The sequence below is a fragment of the Hippopotamus amphibius genome, chromosome 3, assembly GCF_030028045.1.
Source record: "Hippopotamus amphibius kiboko isolate mHipAmp2 chromosome 3, mHipAmp2.hap2, whole genome shotgun sequence".
Taxonomy (NCBI): Eukaryota; Metazoa; Chordata; class Mammalia; order Artiodactyla; family Hippopotamidae; genus Hippopotamus; species Hippopotamus amphibius.
Genome location: NC_080188.1, coordinates 81962100 through 81982957, shown reverse-complemented (window position 1 = coordinate 81982957; position 20858 = coordinate 81962100). Strand labels below are relative to the sequence as shown.

Here is a 20858-nt window from a genome sequence, read left to right as displayed (position 1 = left end):
AGACCCCCCACATACACAGTCATGATTTTCAACAAATGCATCAAAACAATCGAATAAGTGAAGAAAAATCTTTTCAACAAATAATGCTGGAACAACTGAATATCTTATATGGAAAAAAATTCACCTTGACCTTTACCTCACATCACTCACACAAACTGGCCTGAGATATAATACAGATATATGCATAAAAGCTAAAATCATAAAGCTTTTAGAGGGAAAGACAGACTATCATCATAATTTGGGGAGTGGGAAAACAGGTCACAGAAAGCAATAACATTTTTTAAACAGTAATAAATACAACTGTTGAAACAGAAATTCTCATCAAAGACACAGTTAAGAAAATGAATAGGCAAGTCACACACTGGGAGTAAAAGTCCACAAAACATATATAATAAAGGGCTAGTACTCAGATATATAAAGAACTCCAGCAACTCAATGACAAAAAGACAAAAAATCCAACTTTTTTAATGGACAAAAAGCTTAAATAGACACTTCACAAAAGAAGTAATTGGCCAATAAGCCCATGAAGAGTGCTCAACAGCACTAAACCACTACACACCAACCAGAATGACCCAAATTAAAAAGACCAACAAACTCAAGGATGTTGAGCAACAGGAACTTTCACATATTATTGGTAGAAATGTAAAAGAGTACAACCACTTTGGAAACAGGTTTGTCAAGTTTCTTATACAGGAAACACATACCTACCCTGCGATCAAGCCATTCTACTCCAGGCATTTACCCAAAAGAAACACACACACACACACACACACACACAGTTGTGCATGCATGCGTGCACATAAGAACACACACACGTATATACCTATATAGATATATAAATACACAAACATATCCACAAAAAAACTCATAGAAGAATGTTCATAGTAGTTAACAAACAGAAATACTCCAGGTGTCCATCAATAAATAGAAGAATGGGGAAACTGTGGTATACTCATACAATGGAATACTGCCCAGCAGTGAAAAGGAATGAAACTACTGAAACATACAAGAACCTGGATGAATCTCAAAAACATTATGCTGAGTGAAAGAAGAACCACATCAAAAAAAGTATACAGCTGACCCTTGAACAACATGGGTTTGAACTGCATGGGTCCACTTATATGAGGATTTTTTTCAATAAATTTTTTCAATAAATAAAGTACAAATATGTACTGTAAATGTATTTCCTTATGATTTTCTTCATAACATTTTCTTTTCTCCAGCTTACTTCACTGTAAGAATACTCTGAATAATACACATACAAAATATGTGTTAATTGACTGTTTATGTTATCAGTAAGGCTTCCAGTCAACAGCAGGCTATCAGTAGTTAAGTTTTGGAGGCATCGAAAGTTATACCTGGATTTTCGACTGCACAAAGAGTCAACACCCCAACCCTCACATCATTCAAGAGTAAAATGTACATTTTTTTTACTTAAGAACTTTTACTGAAACATAATTGACATACAATAAACTGCATACATTTAAAGTGTACGATGTGATGGGTCAAATGTATATTGCATGACTCCATTTACATGAAATCACAGAACAGGCACAACCAATCTGTGGTGGAAAATAATTAGAAGAGTGACTGCCTCTGGAAGGGGAGGGGTTGGGGAATGACTGGAAGGGTTATGAGGGAACTTTCTAGGGTGATGATGAAGTTGTATAATCCATGTCATGACAGAATTTGAGTTACACAGGTGTGTGTATTTGTCAAAACTCAGCAAATACACATTTAAGATGTACTCATTGAGTACAGATTCTCATAAAAATAAAACTTGTAAACAAACACTGAATTCTAGTTAATGATAAGCATGCCGAAGTATTCAGAGGAAATTTCCTGACATGAGCAATTTACTTTGAAATCAAATAATTAAGATGGATTAATGAATGAGAGAGTGATAAAGAGATATGTGACTAAGGAAGTATAGAATAATACTAATAGTAGAACCTAGATAGGTTCTAGAACCTATAGGTTCTAGCTGTTAAATTCCTTCAGCTATGCTACGTTTAAAATTTTTCGTGACAAAATTTTTCACAGTAAAATGTTGAAAAACATGGCATGAAAGTATATTTATTGACATGGAAAGATTATGTGTGTATATACTGAGTTGGCCAAAAAATTTATTCAAGTTTTTCTGTAAGGTGTTGTGGAAAAAGCCTGAATGAACTTTTTGGCCAACGCAGTGCACAGATAGATACATACATAAATATACACATATATAGTTAAATATAAATAGCAAGACATAAAATAGCATCTTAAAATAATTGCATTCTAGTTTTTTTTAAAGGTAAACATATGCACAGAAAAAGGGCTGGGAAGATTACCACAATTAGCATATTGGTGCATTGAATAACTATATTTTAACTCTACTCCACAGAGGGACAACGTATTAACCATTTGTAAAATGGCAAAGTAGTGACAAGTTCCCCAGATTTACCTAGGCCATCTTATTTATAATTTTGAACTGAACAGCACATATATATTTCACAGTCTTCAGGGAGTGCTCCTTCTAGTTGGGGCAGCCTAACAAGAATTTGTCAGATCAGGCTGGGTTTCGAGGTCTCTTTCCATGTGTTTCCAGGCACCCTGTACATATCTCTACCACAGCATTTTTTTTTTTTTTTTGAGATTTTATGTCAGGGTTTTATTTTTTAACCTTATTTTTTTAAGAACTTTTATTGAGATACGACATACAAGAAACTGCATATATTTAAAGTGTACAATTTGATTTTTTTTCTCATTAGTAATGTATATATGGCAATCCTAATCTCCCAATTCATTCCCCCCAACCCCTCCCCCTGCCCCCGCTTTCCCCCCTTGTCTACCACAACATTTTCATACTGTTTTGCAACTGTATATTTTTCCACTAGACCATAAATTCCTTAAAGGCAAGAGATACATCTTAAAGTTCAAATATCTCCAGAGATTAGTACAGTATTTAGCACCTATGGGACAGTCAATACATGTTAAGTGACTGGAAGAATCAATAAATGAACAAACAGCAATTTCAAGAGTCCCTCAATTCCAAAAAACCTCCTTCACCCAGATTCTACTATCTCTGAAATGTGATCACTAGAAACTGTTACATTTGGATTCAGTACTACTGTTAACAGAAAAATGTCTCAGAATGTACAAATTCTTAAAAGAAGATAAAACTTTAAGTCACTAAAACCTACTCAGGGATTGCCAGCTTCTCAAAGGTAAGAGAAAGGGATTATGCCATGGCTGGATCCTGAGAATAGCAAGGTCCCTAGGACAGGAGAGGTTAAAAAAATGTGCTCAGTAGAAATCTTGTATCAAACAGCTGACTGGTTAAGTAAGACATTGACATTAGGGGAAGCTGGATGAAGGGCATATGGGAACACTCCATATTACTTCTGCAACTTTTCTGTAAATCTAAAATTATTTCAAAATAAATAAAATATTGATGGGGGTGGGGACTGCAACAACATGGAGTGGGGCAGTTAAGGAATCAGGTGTGCAGGGCACAGAAAAGGAAACCTCTCCTTCCACTTCCCAACCTGTTCAGGACCAGCCATGCTTTCATACTTTCAGTTGTAAGAAAAACAGTTGGGCCTCCCAAAAGGTACCTGCCCAAAAAAGAAAGATAAATCAATCCTTGACCAAACTGAGGTCCAATCCAGATTATAACATGTCAAGGCAGAGAGGCAAAGTTGGGAGGAAAAAAAATTTTTTAATGTATTTACACCTACACAAAACATAAGGAGTAACTGTACCAAGTACAGTATTTAGAAAGCACTTCCAGCAGCTCAATGGGAAAGAAGCGTAGAGTGAACAAAGGCAGAACCCTGGGGTGCAGTCGACCTCAGTGCTGGCCTTCTATTGGCCGCCATTATTTATTCCTTGCCCCAACCACTGTTTACATGTTTGTCAGCTGAGAATGACAACAGAGGTAAATTTCACACAAGAATAAGCTCACAAATGGTGCTCTCAGTCTCCAAGGGCAGAAGTCACATCTGCTAAAGTATTCTGTACTATCCCTGGCTCTGTGCCCCCATGCAGGTAAAGAGTTTAATAAATGCTTTCAGTGGTGCCAATGGCCAAGAAAGTTTGTTTCCCATCTCATTTACTCTGCTCAAGTAATACTTATTAAATATACATTTGTACAAGAGTAACCCCATGCCAGGGCTATTTGCCCAAAGAATGCCTAAATTCTGCAGGGAGGAATTTCATGCAAATCCAAAAGGAGGAAATGCTATTGCTTGAAGGGTTTCCTTGGTTTATCTTGGGGCAGAAGTTTTGCAACAAGTGTTCCTTCAAAGTTACAGGTAGTTTTTAAGAAAGGTTGGCTGGGAAAGGGGAGAGTATGTAAGAACTGACTGGTGGGGTAATGGGCTTTTCCAACTTTTTTTTGTGGAGGGGAGGCTGCATTGGGTTTTCATTGCTGCGTGCAGGCTTTCTCTAGTTGTAGCAAGTGGGGACTACTCTTCATTGCAGTGTGCAGGTTTCTCATTGCAGTGTCTTCTCTTGTTGCAGAGCACAGCCTCTAGGCATGCGGACTTCAGTAGTTGCAGCACACTGGCTAAGTAGTTGTGGCACATGGGCTTAGCTGATGTGGGATCTTCCCGGACCATGTCCCCTGCATTGGTAGGCGGATTCCTTTTTTTTTTTTTTTAAAGTGTACAATTTAATTTTTTTTTCTTATTGGTAATGTATATATGCCAATCCTAATTGCAGATTCTTAACCATTGCACCACCAAGAAAGTCCAGGCTTTTCCAACTTTTGGGCTACCTTTTATTCTGCTCTGTCTCTGCCAAGGTCCAGACAATCCCAAGAGACTGGTGTTACATGGTTTCAAGACTCAAAGTAGGTTCCAATTTCAAATGATCCAACTTTTCTTCAGCCCCCAAACTTTTTTTTTTTCTTTTTTTGGCCACACCAGGCGGCTTGCAGGATCTCAATTCCCAGACCAGGGACTGACCCGAGCCACAGCAGTGAAAGGCAGAATCCTATCCACTAGGCAATCAGGGAACTACCTAGCCCCCAAATTCTAAGCTTTGCAAGAATAATAAAGTCAAACCTTGATACTGAGAGCCTTTTTATGCAAGTATACAGCTGATGTTTTGGTTCAACCAATGACTGTAGATCAGTGGCGTGCTGCTATTAACCTAGAGGACAAGCAGAAGACGGCCCGCTTTATCTCGCCCCTCATCCTTCCACCCAGAGCTCCAGCTGCGGCCACACACAGTCATTCATTTTATTTTTAGTTCCTGTGCTCTGATGAGGAGACATTAGACGGGCCAAATTCCACCCGAGGCAAAAGGCTAACAATTCCCGAGCCAGCAACCTAAGGAGACAATGCTGGCCAGTCATCAGACCTCAGCACACTTAGCGTTACCACACTATGCATGAAGGCAGGTCCCCAGAGTCTTTCTCCCCTAAATTACTATGCCAGCCTTGGTCTTTTCTAGATCTTAAGTCCCCAAGAGGATGTTTTTCATTGTAAATATTGCACTTTCTGAGACAGTCAAAGATTAAATAAAAACTGAGTTACTCAAAAGTACAGAGCCACATAAAATGATGCAACCCTGTTATATAACCCCTACTCTCTCTTCCTAGTTCCCTTTCTGTGCCTCTTCCAAGTCTGTTCATACACCTGCCTGGTAAGGCCTGCCTGACTGCTCAGCATTCCTCTGGCACCTCCCCTTGTCTTCGCCCTGAAATAGCCCCTTCCGTTTTCATTCTATATTCTCTCTCTTCTCCTCCTGAATCTCTCAGGCTCGAAATGCCTCAGGAAAGAGACTCCAATTTCAGTACTGCTTCTGCTTCCAGGAGCAACATTTGCCTTCACTGTTTAAATAATAAATAACACTCTCTGGTAAGCACTATCCCACACCAACCTTTTCCTGATCACCTCTATCCCTCTGAATGTCTCCATCTCTCAGAGCCAAAACTGTGGTTTTCAAGGTGATTAAGTTCACGGGGGCGGGGGGGGGGGTAGAGCGGAGAGACCAAGGGGGGTTTTTCCATAGGTCATTATAGCTTTGAAAATAAATAATAAAAATATCATAGATGTCCCCTGTTCGCTTAATAGTCCAAAAAAACATTTCCTACAAAATATAACAGAGATTTAAGATCATTTACCACAGCATTTAACAATGTATAATGATATGAAAATTAAAATACACTAGATAACCCCTTAATTATCAAATATTAAAGAATACATATATTGACTAGAAGGGAGTAATAAATGGCGAATTTTGGTTAAAAATAACACTTAACATGTTTTAACTTTTTTAAAAAACTTATTTCTTATTTTCCAGTTTCTATCTCACTCCTTATCACTTTCCTTTTAAAAACGAGATCCAGCTAACACAGCATAAACAGAGACAGTGGTACAAGGCACTGAATTAACCAGTGCTCCTCTGGGTAGAAAATCTCAGCTAGAAACAAGCACTTCCTCTTGGAGATTACGAAAGTCTCATTTTTGCCATGGAATGTCATACTTGATTTCTCTTTTGTAGAAGTGGGAGGATCTGTCCCTAAGACAGGCCCAGGTAACAAAGTTGGTTTGTAAATGAATTTAAGAAATAACTATCACAGTTCTAAATCTCTTCCCATGTTACATAACTGGCTTCATATTTTTATGTTCTGAAATCCAGCACTCTTTTAAGGTTTGTCTTTTTTTAATTTAGTGGAAATACTTCCTTGGCAAAGGTCATAGAAAACTCAGTAGAGCCCTGCAGTCACAGTAAATACTTTATTAACTATCCTGTCCAAAAAATCACCTCTCTCTACCTATTCACCGCCCAGGTCAGTCCTTTTCCCCCATTTCCCATAATCCCCTTCAAATTCTACCCCCCAAATGCAGGTTGTACCTGCCTTAGTTCAAGAACATGATTTGTTAATGCAAATGTACTAGAATCTGAGACCTGATCGTTGGCTGAGAAAGCCATATGGCAAAACACCTTTAAATAAAAGTCACAGACCAGATTTTGGCAGACTATCAGTCTCTTGGGTATAGCATAATCTGTCCTACTTTATTAAGAAAGCTTTTTCAAGTCTGACTACTGATTCTCTCAATATCTAGCTCTAGGTAAATAAAATTGGTTTACAGGTGGTCCAGAGCTCAGAAGATTATTAAACTGTTTTACATTTTTAGAAACCCCAAATTATTCAATGCATTAAGTACAGAAGAAGTTTTTTTTGTGGCCACTCAGTTTATTGTTAATGGCCTTGAACAACACACAATTTTGTTGTCAGTCGCAGCATACTAGGACAATTAAAAATACTGTACTGAGTACACACCAGGCAGAGCTGGAGTTGTGTCATTTCCCTGTCTGATGCAGTTACTACAAGGATGGAATCGGCCCACGTTTTCAATACAGTTAAAGAATTTAAATGACTGCTACACTGAAGCATTTGTTTTACTCCATTAACTTCATATCCTTGTTCTGAAATTGGACTGTGCCCATTTTGTTTTTCTATACTTGTCCCTTATTTGTCTTTGAGGAAATGAAGAAACCCTACTGCAATCCCATATATAGAAAAATGCTAGATTCTACTGGCATCATTAATCTTCCCAGACTCCGTTTAGTTCAGTGCTTCTTCCCAAGTGTATCAGGACACACTACGTTCCAAAGTCTTGACTGACTTATTGTGACAACACCAGACTTTCTCAACAACATGGACCACCTTTGGGCAGATTTTAACCTCATACCCTTTGTCCTCAGATTTCCAATCAATTCAGTTCCCATCCTCCATCCTTACTAATTAAAATTCTACCCAAGTTTGCTTTGAAGGCAAAACAATAGGAATGTCCCCTGGGTGCATGAATCCCAACTATAGAGAACCTAAAGGTAAGTACTCCCCACACTGGTTATACGTTTATATTTTTAAAAACTATGAACAGATGAAAGACACAACTTCTCACATCAAATTAGCCTCATCAAAAGCAACTCAAGATCAACTATTCTAAGACGATTCCATTTAGTTCAGTGCTTCTCCCCAAATATTTTTAAAGTATATATCTTCCCACATTTAACTGCAATAAGATCTCTTAGGGAAAATCTTTGCAACTCACTTATTTTAAAACATTTATCAGGAACAAGTTACAGTATTTAAAATTGGCCAGTGGCCATTTCCAAAGTGAGATTTTTTTTTTTCTCACTCTGGCAATTAGTAATCTTTTCCAAAGCTGGGCTGGATTTAACATGAGTGTGCCCTTCAGCATGGAACACGGGGGCCTCAGTGGTTCATTAAGCAAGGTATTAAAGTGAACATTTTCTTAAAAAGCATGGCTCTATCCTTACATACTTCCTCAAACAGTATATTAATCAGGATGTTTGAAGTTACAGGTGACAGAAACCCAACTCAAATCTGCTTAGGCAAAACAGAAAATATATTAGCTCATTTAAATGGATAGCACTTAGAAGAAAATTGGAGTCAAGACTCAATACCATCAGGAAACTTGTCTGCTCTCACCCACCATCCACTAAACCGAGTCTTTGCTTATGTGTGCCTCTCTGCCTAATGGCCTCCCTCTCTCTACTTCATCTGTGTCTTCCAGGCGACCCAGGAAATCAACTCCGGGCTATCACTTGTCCTGCATTTAACATCACAAAATCATGAATGTCTTGCCCATCAGCTGTATTATAAAGTCCTAGAGAGGAGTCTCATTTCTCTATGCCTTCCCTTGAGCACATCACCTCACCGTAGCCTGGGAGATGGGGCAACCTAGGAGACGTGGATCTCTAAGCTTCAGTCACATGCTTAGTTCTGTGGCTAGGAATAGGGAGGTTATAGATCAACATGATTATTGTCCTTATCAAATCACATGAAATGGGGGACTTAACTGGTGGCGCAGTGGTTAAGAATCCACCTGCCAATGCAGGGGTCACAGGTTCGATCCTGGTCTGGGAAGATCCCACATGCCATAAAGCAACAAAGCCCATGTGCCACAACTACTGAGCCTATGCTCTAGAGCCTATGAGCTGCAACTATTGAGCCGGTGTGCCACAACTACTGAAGCCCAAACACCCAGAGCCAGTGCTCCACAACAAGAGAAGCCACCACGCTGAGAAGCCTGCATACTGCAATGAAGAGTAGCCCCCATTCGCCACAACTAGAGAAAGCCCGCGTGCAGCAACGAAGACCCAATGCAGCCAATAAATAAATAAATAAGTAAATTTATGAAAACAAACAAAAAAATCACATGGAACGGGAAAGATGTCTCCAAATGGAAGGGACTGTTATTACCAAAATGAGAGAAAAACATCCAGGGCAGCCATCGCCTCAGCTAATAGAGTCCACCATTGACCTCTTTCATGCAAAGACGGTGGCCATCTGTTTAGGTGTGATTCCCAGACTTCTTACAAATTTGGAGAAAAGGAGAGCAATCTGCCACCCACTCAGGTGATATTTGGATATATTCTTTTTTTTTTTTTTTTTTTAAGAACTTTTATTGAGATGCAGTTAACAGACAATAAACAGCATATATTTAGAGTGTACAATTTGGTATCCCAATCTCCCAATTCATCCCCCCCAACCCTCCCTGCTTTCCCCACTTGGTGTCCATGTGTTTGTTCTCTACATCTGTGTCTCTATTTCTGCCTTGCATTTCCTCTTTCATAGTTGTTAGCATTTGCCTTGTGTATTGAGGTGCTACTATATTGGGTGCATATATATTTATAATTGTTATCTTCTCTTCTTGGATGGATCCCTTGATCTTTATATAGTGTCCTTTCTTGTCTCTTGTAACATTTTTTATTTTAAAGTCTATTTTATCTGATATGAATATCACTACTCCAGCTTTCTTTTGATTTCCATTTGCATGGAATATCTTTTTCCATCCCCTCACTTTCAGTCTGTATGTGTCCCTAGGTCTGAAGTGGGTCTCCTGTAGACAGCATATATATGGGTCTTGTTTTTGTATCCATTCAGCCAGTCTGTGTCTTTTGGTTGGTGCATTTAGTCTATTTACATTCAAGGTAATTATCAAAGTAATTATCAATATGTATGTTCCTATTACCATTTCCTTAATTGTTTTGTTTTTGTTTTTGTAGGTCCTTTTCTTCTCTTATGTTTCCCACTTAGAGAAGTCCCTTTAGCACTTGTAGTAGGGCTGGTTTGGTGGTGCTGAATTCTCTTAGCTGTTGCTTGTCTGTAAAGCTTTTGATTTTTCCGTCGAATCTGAATGAGATTCTTGCTGGGTAGAGTATTCTTGGTTATTGGTTCTTCCCTTTCATCACTTGAAATATATCATGCCACTCCCTTCTGGCTTGCAGAGTTTCTGCTGAGAAATCAGCTGTTATCCTTATGTGACTTCCCTTGTATGTTGTCATTTTTCCCTTGTTGCTTTTAATAACTTTTCTCTGTCTTTAATTTTTGTCAGTTTGACTACTATATGTCTTGCCGTGTTTCTCCTTGGGTTTATCCTGCCTGGGACTCTCTGCGCTTCCTGGACTCGGGTAGCTATTTCCTTTCCCATGTTAGAGAAGTTTTCAACTATAATCTCTTTCAACATTTTCTCGGGTCCTTTCTCTCTCTCTACTCCTTCTGGGACCCCTATAATGTGGATGCTGGTGCATTTAACATTGTCCCAGAGGTCTCTTAGGCTGTCTTCAGTTCTTTTCATTCTTTTTTCCTTATTCTTTTCCACATCAGTAATTTTCACCATTCTGTCTTCCAGGTCACTTATTTGCCCTTCTGCCTCAGTTAATCTGCTGTTGGTTCCTTCTAGTGTACCTTTCATTTCAGTTATTGTATTGCATATCTCTGTTTGTTTGCTCTTTAATTCTTCTAGGTCTTTGGTAAACTTTTCGATCTTTGCATCCAGTCTTTTTTCAAAGTCCTGGATCATCTTCACCATCATTATTCTGAATTCTTTTTCTGGAAGGGTGCCTATCTCCTCTTCATTTAGTTGTTTTTCTGGGGTTTTATCCAGTCCCTTCACCTGGTACAAAGTCCTCTACTTTTTCATTTTCTCCATCTTTCTGTGGCTGTGGTTTTCAATTTCACAAGACGAAATACTGCTAATACTGCTTGATACTGCTGTCTTCCCTCTTGTGGAGGAAGCTGTCTAGGAGGCTTGTGTGTGCTTGCTGATGGGAGGGACTGATCTGGATATATTCCTCATCAATAATTTTGAACAGCTGAACTCTGGATGATCACAGAGAGAATAACTTTGAATTCTCTGCTGCTTGGTTCTTATCAAAAGCTTAGTTTTAGGAAATAACATTCAAGGAAGATTACATGAAGGATTTGCTGTCCCTCTATAACTACTGGTTACCTTTCCAACAGCCACTTTGCCCAGCATTTTTTTGGTGGCATAACTTGATTTTGTTTGGGTATCTCCCCTGGCTCTATGGTCTCGGTGCTAACACCCCCTCAAAGTCAAGTTCTGATGAGTTAAATTCTAAGCCAGTCATGATGGTCTCGTGCTCCTTGCTAGCACTGATTTAACATTAGGCAGGTGACCCATCTGTTGCCAATGAGACATGGGGAGCCTGCTTTGGAGGTTCTGGCGTAGGCTTCCCTGCTCTTATAAGAAAGACAGAAGAACGGCTGGAACTCTTTCTACTTCTGTACAATATTGCAGCCACCCTCCAATCTAGAGAGGAGCCAGCCTAAAGGCAAACACACTGAAGGTGGTAGAAAAAAAAGAGAGCTCATTGATGACAATGTAGAGCTGACAAAGTCAACTAGTCCTGAAATCTATCATAGAAATATCTATTACGATAAAAAAAAGTCTATCATAGAAATACAACAAAATACCTTGCAGTTAAACTGATCTAGAGTTGGAATGTTCTGTCTTTGGAATAACAGATACAGCAAAAACTTCTCTTTACCCAGAATAACCAAATGGGACAGTTAATTATGAAAGAGTTGGTTAACAATGGAATCATTAAAACTATATAGGGCTTCCCTAGTGGCGCAGTGGTTAAGAATCTGCCTGCCAATGCAGGGGACACGGGTTCAAGCCCTGGTCCAGGAAGATCCCACATGTCGCGAAGCAACTAAGCCCATGTGCCAAAACTACTGAGCCTGCACTCTAGAGCCTGAAAGCCACAACTACTGAGCCCATGTGCCACAACTACTAAAGCCCGTGTGCCTAGAGCCCATGCTCTACAATAAGAGAAGCCACTGCAATGAGAAGCCCATTCACCACAATGAAGAGTAGCCCCCAGAAGTCACATTAGAGAAAAGCCCACACACAGCAACAAAGAGCCAACACAGCCAATAAATAAATAAATAAATAAATAATTTTTTAAAAACTACATAGACATTATTTTATTTTTAAACAAACATGAATATATATTCATTCACCAATCTCTTCTTTTTAGCTCTTTATTGGAATATAATTGCTTTACACTCTTGTACCAGCTTTTGAGGTACACCAAAGTGAATCAGCTATATTTATACATATATCCCCTCCCTCCTGCAACTCCCTCCCACTCTCCCTGTCCTGACCCTCTAAGGCATCACCCATCATCGAGTTGATCTCCCTTTGTTATACAGCAACTTCCCCCTAGCTATCTATTTTACAGTTGGTAGCATTCACCAATCTTTTGATGTAAGACCAAGGCGTCTTCTTTGTGTATGGGACTCTGCTGATTGGTATTACAAACCTTGTTTCTTACATAAACCACCTCCATAATGCATTATTATACTTTTCTAGTTTGGGTTTCTTTAATGTTGGTTAAAAAAGACACTTGCATATAGTGGATTAAAGATAACATCTCTCCCAAACTTCATGCAGATAAAGGATCTGTGAACATCTTAATGACTAGCTTCTTACAGTACATTTCTAGTGAAGTAAACCCACCCAGTGATGAAACAGACTCTTCCTCTGCTCCTTGCAAAGAACAGTTAAAGCAGGAAAAACAACTGCTTCTTTCCCTCAAGCCAGTAATGCAGAAATTCCTTCATGATCATGTTGATCTACAAGTCAGTGCCCTCTATGCTCTTCAGGTGCACTGCTACAACAGCAACTTTCCAAAAGGCATGTTACTCCGCTTTTTTGTTCACTTCTATGACATGGAAATTATTGAAAAGAAGCTTTCTTGGCTTGCAAAGAAGATATAACCCAAGAGTTTCTGGGGAAAGGCAAGGCTTTGTTCCAGGTGAATCAGTGGCTAACCTGACTAGAAACTGCTGAAGAAGAAGAATCAGAGGAAGAAGCTGACTAAAAGAACCAGCCAAAGTCTTAAATTGTGCAAAACATACTGTTGTTATGATGTAACTGCATTTCACTGCGAAAATTCATTCCGCTGTAATGTTTTCACAATATTTAAAGCAGAAGCACATCAGTTAGGACTTCCTTCTGCTGAAGGTTTTTTGTAGTGTAATGTCTTAATCACAGTCTACCATCAAATATTTTAGGAGTATCTTTAATGTTTAGATAGTATATTAGCAGCATGCAATAATTACATCATAAGTTCTCAAGCAGAGGCAGTCTATTGCAAGGACCTTCTTTGCTACCAGTTATCATAGGCTGTTTTAAGTTAGAAAACTGAATAGCAACACTGAATACTGTAGAAATGCACTTTGCTCAGTAATACCTGAGTTGTTGCAATTTTTGATTATTCATTTGGTTGTTACAGAAAAATTCTTAACTGTAATTGATGGTTGTTGCCGTAATAGTATATTGCCTGTATTTCTACCTCCAGTAATGGGCTTTATGTGCTAGATTTTAATATCCTTGAGGCTGGGCAAGTGCACAAGTCTTTTTAAAAGAAACATGGTTTATTTGCATAAAACTGATCAAGTAAATGATCAGTTTAAAGATCAAGTAAATGATCAGTTTAGGAGATCGTAAATGCCCTTGAAGTAGTCTTTGTGGGTGTGAAACAAATGGTGGGAATTTGAATTGGTCCCTCTTATTATAGTATTGAAATTAAGTCTACTAGATTTATCAAGTCATGTTCATGCCCTGATTTTATATACTTGTATCTATCAATAAACATTGTGATACTTAAAAAAAGATACTTGCTAAGCAACCTGAATGCAGAATCCTTACAGTTTTTATAATTTTTTTCACAATAGTTTACAGTAGTCTCACCTACACCAAATTTAAAAGCAATCTGTTGATTCATTCTCAAGTTTTTCCAAAGCATTAAAATTTATTTTCTTAGAAATATCTTTTTTGCTCATATTTAATTGCTTTATATAATACTTAAATAAATTTTTTAATTACAATATTAAGTAAAATTTGCACAAACATACACATAGCTGACTGAAGGAAAACATAAAACTCAACTGGAGGAAGCACAAGTGCACAGGCTACTTAAGTAGCCACTAGCTGCTATTACAACTCAGCACACTGTGGACAGTAGTCAAAACGCTTCGCAGAGAAAATGGAAGCTGGAATAATCAAGAAATTTGGTGAAATGAAGGTCAATTAAGAAAATCTATAGGGACTTCCCTGGTGGTCCAGTGGTAAAGAATCCGTCCTGCAATGCAGGGGATGAAGGTTTGATCCCTGGTCGGGGAACTAATATCCCACATGCCAGGGGGGCAACTAAGCCCTCAAGCCACAACTATGAAGCCTGTGAGCCACAACTACAGAGCCCACGTGCCCTGGAGCCTGAGCACCACAATTAGAGAAGAGAAAACCCGCACATCACAACTAGAGAGAATCCCACGCACTGCAATGAAGACCCCACATGCCTCAACTAAGACCCAACATAGCCAAAAATATAAATTAATTAATTATTTTTAAAAAAAGAAAACTTGTAAATGTGTATCTTATCAGGCATATAACTTGTATTTTCACTCTCAATAATGTCCTTTAATAGACAAAATTTTTTAAATTTTTATGAAGTCTAATTTATCTATTTTTTCCTTTTGTTGCTCATGCTTTTTGTGTCAAATCTAAAAAGCCATTGCAAAACCCCAGATTGTGAAGATTTACCCCTATGTCTTCTTTAACACCTCAAAATGAAGTTTTTGCAGAGTGTTGACAGTGTGGGCAGAAGTGTGTGGATGTGCATTGTCATGCAAGATCACAACACCTTTGGGCAGCAGTCCTCTGCATTTAATCCGAAGTTTAGGCTTCAGCTCTTCAATAAGCATCTCACTGTAATGAGCATTGTTGATTGTTGAACGTTTTTCCTGATAATATTCCAGTACTGGCCCTTGAGAATCCCAGAAAACTTTAAGCTTCAATTTTCCAGCTGATGGTTGACTTTTGAACTTTTTCTTGTTGGCAACTGAGGATGTTTCCATTCCACACTCTGCCGTTTACTCTCAGGCTCATAGTGATGAATCCATGTCTCATCACCAGTAATGATTCTCTTTAAGAAACTTTCACCTTCCTTAGAGTATCAGTCCAAATTTTGTTTGCAGATATCCAAACGCTTCTGTTTATGCTCTTCCATGAGTTGTTTCAGTACCCATCTCGCACAAACTTTTCAAAACCCAAGTCTGTCGTGGATTACTTCGTTTGGGGGTGTTAAAGCATCCTCCCTATACTCCTGATCTTGCTTCATCAGACTTTCACCTGTTTGGTCCCATGAAAGTAGCCCTACAGGGACAAAGATTCACTTCTGATGAAGAAGTGAAGACAGCAGTGCATTTGTGGCTCACAGCTCAGCCTAAAACATTTTTTAATGAGGGAATATGAAAGCTTGTTGACAGATGGACAAAGTGTATTGAAAAGCAAGGAGATTATGTCAAAAAATGTCTTTTCTAAAAGTTAATTAAGATAAATTCTACAGCCAGAGTGCAGATAATTTTTGACTCACCCTCGTAGTAGGTTTATAGTTTTACCTCTTATCTTTAGGTCCTATCCCTTTGAGTTAATTTTTGTAGACTAAGCTCAATATTTATTCTTTGCATGTAGTTAGTATCCAGTTGTCTCAGCATCACTTGTTGAATGGACTTTTCTTTCCCCATTAAATGGTCTTTCGACTCTTGTTGAAAATCAGTTGGCCAGAGATGTTTGGGTTTATTTCTGGTTCTTCAATTCTATTCCATCAGTCTATACTTCTATCCTTATGTCAGTACCACACTGTTTCGATTACTGCGGCTTTGTAGTAACTTTTTTTTTCTACTTTTCAATTATATTTTGGAATAACATCTATGACCATTCATATGCATTTTTTTGTTGTTATCTTTTAAAAATGTCATTGCCAGTGCACTGTACATATTACAGAAAAAATAAAAGGGTAGCTTGAGATGGATTTTTCTGTTAATTTGCTCCTTAATAAGCCAGTCCCAGTGTCTGTTTGGAGCCTTGTAAGAAGTTCACAGACTTAAAAGTTCTTCAGCTCTTCCTCAGACTCAGGTCACTATTGGTCACTAATGCTGACAAAGATGTACTTTCAGGCACATCATCTTTCTTGAGGTTCAAAAATGACTCTCAAGTTATTTGGAGGATCTCTCTCAAGCCTTTATTTTCTTGTTCAAGTTGAAATATTCATTCCTGTTCCTTGCAACCCTGCTGCTCGTCAATTTCAATGGCTTTCCTCATTACTGCTGCCATTTCAGTTATCTGGTCAACATGTGCCTGTAACTCCTTGGTGTGCTGCTCTTTTAACTTCATGATGATGCCCGGATCATCTTTTTTGCTAGCCATCAGCAACCGAAACATCTGCTCTCGATAGTTGCTCATTATAAGTTCCAAGGCAGACTGATGTTCTTCCAGGGATGTACGTAATTCTTTGTTCTCTTGCTGCAATTCTCTGATTTGTCTGTTTTCTTGCTGGATTCCCAGAACTAATGTGGACCGTGGCCGATGTCTCGCAACTTCATTAAGTTCTTGAATTTCTTCTTGATACTGCTTCATAGCTTCTACTCGCTTGTTGAGAGCTGTGGTTTGCTCAATCAGAGATTCTGCTGCGTCGTCGTGATCTCTCAGTCTTTCAACAAGGGCTTTGGCATCGGCAAGTGCCTTCTCAATTGTGCAACTCATTTCAAGTACTGGCAAGGATGCAGAGCTACTGGAACTCTCACACAATGTCTGGTCTCAATCCCTCGCAGCCGTCAGCTGTGGCGGTTAGGACTCAAAGCCTCTGCCAATGGGGACCTATGCACCCAAGGGAAGAGACTCCTCTCGCCTGTTCAGCTTCTTCAGCGAGCAGACGCAGAACGAAGCAGAGGCAGTGGGGAGGCACCCTGGGGGATCAAAGGGGTTCAGCCCCATCACTGGCCAGAGACAACCTCCACTCACCGCCTCCGACCGGCGCTCTCAGAGCGCTTCAACCTCGCAAGACTTCCTTCCTTGCGTAACCATGGGGGCAGAGCCCGACGACTATCTGTAGTAACTTTTTAAATCAGAAAGTGTAAGTTCTCAAACTTTCCTCTTCTTTTTCAAAATTGTTTTAACTAATCAGGGCCTCTTGAAATTCTAAACGAATTTGAGGACTGGCTTTTCCATTTCTGGGGTGGGGGCTGGGGAAGCCACTAGAAACTGAATAAGGTATTGCATTGAATCTGTAGATCACTTTAGGGAATACTGCCCTTTCAACAATAATAAGTCTTCCAATCAATGAACACAGATGTCTATCCATTTATGTACCCCTTGTTTAATTTCTTTCAGCAATATTTTGTAGTTTCCAGTGTATGTCTTTCACATTCTTAAATGTACTTCTAGATATTTTATTTTTCTGCATGCTTTATTTCCTTCTAGGACTGTTCATTACTAGCATATAGAAACATAACTGATTTTTTAGTGCTTTGATCTTGTACCCTGCAACTTTGCTGGGTAGGCATTCTTTGGGATTTTTAACATATAGAATGATGTCATCTGCAAATAGATATAGTTTTACTTCTTCCTTTCGAGTTTTGATGCCTTTCATTTCTCTTCCTAGCCTAATGGCTCTGGATAGGATTTTCAGTACAATGTTGAATAGTGATGGTAAGAGCAAATATCCTTGTCTTGTTCCTGATCTCAGAGAGAAAGCTTGCAGTCTTTTACCATTGAGTATGATGTTAGTTGTGGGTTTTTCATAAATGCCTTTTGTCATGTTAAGGAAGCTCCCTTCTATTCCTAGTCTTCTTGAGTCTTTTTTGCTATTAAGGGTGTTGAATTTTACCAAATGTCCTTTCTGCATCTATTGAGATGATCATGTGGATTTTTTACCCTTTGTTCTATTAATGTGGTATATTAAATTGATTTCCTTAGTGGTTACCATGGGGATTACAGTTAATATCCTAAGTTTATAACAAACTAGTTTGAAATGATACCAACTTAGCCTCAATAGTATGCATTAAATCTGTTCCTATCTAGCTCTGTACCCCCATTTTATGTTGTTTTTGTCACACATTATATTTTATATACTGTGTGCCCATTAACATAGATTTATAATTATTGTTTTAGACATTTATCTTTTAAATCATATAGGAAAGACAGAGTAATTACAAACCAAAATTACAATCATACTGGTTTTATATTGGCAGTTCATCTTACTGAGAAGCCCTTGTATATGACAAGTTGATTCTCACTTGCTACTTACAAAGTTCTCTCTTTGGCTGTCAACAGTTTCATTATAATGAGTCTAGGTATGGATCTCTTTGGATTTATCCTACTTGGAGTTTGTGTTGGGCTTCTTGTATTTGTATATTCATGTCTTCCATAAAATTTGGAAAATTACAGACTTATTTCTTCAAATACTCTTCCTGCCCCTTTCTTTCCCTCTTCTCCTTCTGGGACTTCCATAATGCATATACTGCTAAGCTTGATGGTATCATAGAGGGCTCTTAGGCTCTGCTCCTTTTTCTTCTTTTTTTTTTTTTTTTTTTTTTTGCTTTCTACTCCTCAGACTGGGTAATTTCAATTGCCCTATCTTCACATTTGTTGATTCTTTCTTCTGCCTGAAATCTCCTGTTGAAGCTCCTTGGTTTTTCATTTGTTTGCTTGTTTCTAATTTCAGCTACTGTAACTTTCAGCTCCAGAATTTCTATTTAGTTCTTTTTACAATTCCTCTCTCTGTATTGATATTCCCTACTTGGTCATACACCATTCTCCTGATTACTTTTAGTTGTTTATTCATGGCTTCCTTTAGTTCTTTCAGCATATTTAAGACAGTTAATGTAAAGTCTCTGTCTACTAAGTCTAATGTCTGGGCTTTCTCATGGATGGCTCCTATCAGTTTCTTCTTAATCAATCAGTCAGACTTTCCTGTTTCTTTGTACACTTTGTAATTTTTTTTTTTTTTTTTTTGAGAAATGGACATTCTGATAAGGGTTTCATATTCAGGAAATATAAAGAGTCCTACAATTCAACAACAAAATAAACAACCCAATTTTGTAAAATGGGCAAAGAATCTTGAATAGACATTTCTTCAAAGTAGGTATTAACTTGGCTAACAAGCATGTGGAAAAGATGTCCAACATCATTGGTTATCAAGGAAATATAAATAGAAACCACAGTGAGATACCACTCTCTACCCGCTAGGATGGTTATGATTTAAAAAAAAAAAAAAAGAAAAGAAAATAACAAGTGTTGTTTAAGATGTGGAGAAATACGAATCCTCATATATTCTATTGGAAATGTTAAACAATGTAACCACTGTGAAAAAAGGCTTGTGGTTCCTCAAAACCTTATACATGGAATTACCACGTAACTCAGCAATTCCACTATTAGGTATATACCTAAAAGAACTGAAAACAAATACTTGTTCACAAATCTTTATAGCAGCATGATTCACAATAGCAAAAAGCTATAAACCATCCAAATGACTACCAACAGATGATTGGATAAACAAACAGTGATATGTACATACAATGGATGATTCTTCAACCGTAAAAGGAATGAAGGACTGATAATTTGAATGCACTTCAAAAAATTTTGCTATGTGAAAGAAGTAAGACACAAAAAGTTACTTATTGTATTCTTTTCATGTGAAATAGGCAAAAGAGGCAAATCCAGAGAGACAGAAGGCAGATTTATGGTTGCCAGGGGAAGGGGGGAAGGGGAGAAGAGGGGAATGGGGAGTGATTACTTAATGGGTAGGAGGTATTCTGGAGGGATAAAAAAAGTTTTGAAACTCTAAAGAGATGGTAATTGCACACACTGTGAACATTCTAAATGCCACTGAATTGTACATTTTAAAATGGTTAACTGTATGTTGTATGAATTTCACCTCAATTTAAAAAAGAAGATTAACACATATATGTGGACTATAGAAAAAATGGTACAAATCAACCGGTTTGCGAGGCAGAAATAGATACACAGATGTAGAGAACAAACATATGGACACTAAGTGGGGAAAGCAGGGAGGGTTGGGGGGATTGGGAGATTGGGATACCAAATTGTACACTCTAAATATATGCAGTTAATTGTAAAATATAAAAAAATAAAAAGTTAAAATTTAAAAAAAAAGAAGAAAACTTCTGTGGCTTAAATTATGCTTCTAAATTAGCCCTAAGTCTCAGAGCTTCAAACTTCAACTTCTGAAAGAATCACTTCTTCTAAATTGTATTCAGGCATCATGTACTTGTTTTGAACTGAGAGGCCATATGAAAATTATTACTGTACTTACTGTAGCTATCACAGGGCTGTTGTTGAAAGAATGCTGACTTCCCTGTCACCCAGTGCCCACTTTACAAGGACCCATAGGAGTAATTCCTCTCAGGCCTCACTTCCTAAAAAGGTTCCTGGATAAACAGTACGTTTTTAAACCTTAAAGACACTGCATAACTTGAAATGATTGCAATGAGTTGTTTAGGGGAACCTGTTCCACTAACACCACCTTCTCCCAAATCACCAGAGTGGGCAGCAAGTCTTTAGACCTTCTCAAGTACTTCAGCTGGAAGAGAGAGAAGTAAGAAAAAGTAAACAAAACTAAGTCACACTGATGGCAGAAGACTTAGGTAAAGGTCTTAAAAGCCCTGCACTTGAGGTCTGCAAACACCATGAACCCAGACCCCAACTCTAGCTTCATGG

General features: G+C 38.3%; 1 protein-coding gene and 2 pseudogenes across 9 annotated transcripts in view; 1 reads left to right on the top strand and 2 right to left on the bottom strand.

Annotated features, from left to right (window-relative positions):
• FHIP1A (FHF complex subunit HOOK interacting protein 1A) overlaps positions 1-20858 on the bottom strand; it is a 256905-nt gene that overhangs the window by 155482 nt on the left and 80565 nt on the right. The window lies entirely within an intron of this gene.
• On the top strand, positions 8182-13216 carry LOC130848478 (eukaryotic translation initiation factor 4 gamma 2-like; annotated as a pseudogene).
• LOC130848302 (FGFR1 oncogene partner 2 homolog) lies at positions 15494-19697 on the bottom strand (annotated as a pseudogene).